Here is a 2,609-nt window from a genome sequence, read left to right as displayed (position 1 = left end):
TTATCCAGGCCCCTTGCCTTCAATTCCCTTCTCAACCTGGGTCTACATCTTCCAATCCCTCTACAGAGTACCAACATAGCTTGAACATGACAGTTGAGCTTCACAGCTAATTCATGTCTAACGTATTCATCATTCTCCCTTCTGTCATTGCCCCCTCTCATTGTATGATATAGACTCTGATATGATTTCAATAGGTGTCTATACAGTTTCTGTGGACCCTGCTGTTCAAGCTCAATATGATCTACAATAAATACAGTCATTTCTTCCTGTATGTTTCCCTTCACAATTCCTTTAATACACCATCCACATACAGTATCATGGGTCCACACTTAATATTCATATATACTATGCCTAACACTATTATACAAAATATAGCATATTGTATTATTCCAGATAAAAGTTTGGCAATACTTATAACTAACTATCCTAAAGGGTGCCATCCTTCTCCTGTACTTACTTTACTTTTCTGTAATTTTCCAACCTTCTTTAAATGCCCAATGATTTCAGCCTTTTTATCATCTATATATGTGCAACATTCTTGTCCTACCACTGCACATGTGTCTCCTTCCACTACCAGCAAACTGATCCAGCATCATTCTTCTCTGTAAAGCCACATTCCAATTTTGGGCAACTTCTTCCACTGATTAATAGAAACAACAAATTCTACTGCCATCTGTTCCATTAAGGTCAATATTTTTGAAATTACATTTTCTACCATGAAAAGGTGGATAATGGAAAAAGTACTCCAGCAGTACCCTCACCATCTATGACTTTAATAGATATATACCCTTTTTTTAATTCCCTTTTATTACTTTGTCTTAAGTAAGTCAGACCAACAGGCACCAAATCATGTTCTACAGGTGTTTCTGGGATATTGATCTACTATAAGTGATCAGTAACTCTCACAAGGGATCTACATAGGAAAGTGCACATTGCCCATTTGCCACTTAGGGAATCCATGAATATGCCCTTTTTTCACATACCCATACATTAGGTAAAGATATGCCTTATGTAAAGGTATGCATGCTGCTCTAGTATAAATGGATCTTATGTTTGCCATTAAAAAACCATGTTATTTCCTGCTGCATCAGCACTGTTTGCATTGTCAAAAGTACAACTATCCTCTTGTAGTTGAATTAAATTATTTTTCACCACCAAAGACCCCTTGTCATTTATGGAATAGCAACTGGAGCTAATATCAGTTGAATGGGTACCAGGGATCTTAGTCACAAAGGTTGCTCTTGTACAGTGAGTATAACCTAAATCTTGTGCTTTAATCTGTAAAATGTTGATCAGAACTGTTCTGTCTTTAATACCAACTTTCTGTCCTCTACATTTTATGTTATCTATATTCATGCAGAACTCAGGTTTCCCTGTGGCAACAGTCACTTGCAAAAAAGGAGCATAAATTTTACTAGCTGCTGATACATCATGATATGGAAAATCCACCACAGACTGCATTTTTGGATCCTGACTATAACAGATATAACTCCCATTTGGACAATTATGACAAGACCATTCTCTGTTTAACATGTCTGTGGTGCTGATGAAGTGAGCTAGCATAGGCATGCCTGCCCCTAAACTTAAAGGTAGGTGAGTACAAACCCAACATCTTCTCTCATTAAGTGTTCCTGCAATTCTACTGTGCATTTATATCATAGAATTGCCTGACAAATCATTTTTATGATCTCATCTTTGCAAGTCTCTATGTACACTTATTCTTCCTCACATACCTTGTATCTGGTATTTATCATCTATATCATTGGTCATATAATTTACAGGTTTTGAGGTATACAAACCAAAATCAATCAGAATACCTATCATGACAATCAGAAATCCCCATGCAAAGATGCACCCCCAAAGTCCCGAATCTTGCCTGAGACCCACTAACATGTTTTTGTACATGATGATCTTCACAGTACTCTACAGAGTTATGTAGCTATTCAAAGCTACTGCATTGGCAAATGGCCCAATTTTATTTTAACCAGAAAACCACTCACTAGTTGCTTTTACTGGTGAAATGAAGAAGCTGTTTCTTGAAGAAGGTCATCTGATTGAGCTGTCACAGGAGATGTGACTTTTCTACAATGTGTAGCATCAATCCACAATGTCTTCTCCTTTACTTTAACAGCATTTGGAGTTGTCAGCAAGACTTTATAAGGTTGCTCCTGCCAGTTTGTCACCAAGCCTGATCTCAGGAAATTCCAGACCCTGACCTCATCAACAGTTTGTAGATCAAGGCAAGCACCTTCCTCTGGAATTGGCTGCTTACAGAACACAGCAGCGTGTATCTTCTTTAGCTGGTTGCTTAGTGAGCAGTCATTTCTCTTAATGAATTCATATGTGGGTGCAATAACAACATGGGGTATTTTTCCAAAAAATATCTCATAAGGGGAAATATTTAGTTCTCCTCTATGGGTGATCTAATTGCATGTAATACTAATGGGAAAGCTTCTGGCCACTGCTTGCATTTGTTAGAAAGTTTGTTTTTAATAGTCCCATTAAAACTGCAGACTCTTCCACTGGATTGAGGTATATAGCTGTTATTCAATTCTGAGAGTTTGACACATCTTTTTAAAACCTAGTCCTGGTAAAATGTGTGTCTTGGT

At 37.4% G+C, this 2,609-nt stretch overlaps 1 pseudogene; it reads right to left on the bottom strand.

The window, feature by feature from the left end:
* Positions 1 to 280: 280 nt before the first annotated feature.
* On the bottom strand, positions 281 to 1,902 carry LOC148532153 (uncharacterized; annotated as a pseudogene).
* Between the last annotated feature and the right edge of the window lie 707 nt (positions 1,903 to 2,609).

This window comes from Taudactylus pleione, unplaced genomic scaffold, assembly GCF_031769625.1.
Source record: "Taudactylus pleione unplaced genomic scaffold, aTauple2 ptg000083l, whole genome shotgun sequence".
Lineage (NCBI taxonomy): Eukaryota > Metazoa > Chordata > Amphibia > Anura > Myobatrachidae > Taudactylus > Taudactylus pleione.
Note: the sequence above shows the minus strand (reverse complement) of the source record. Positions and strands in the feature narration are given on the sequence as shown.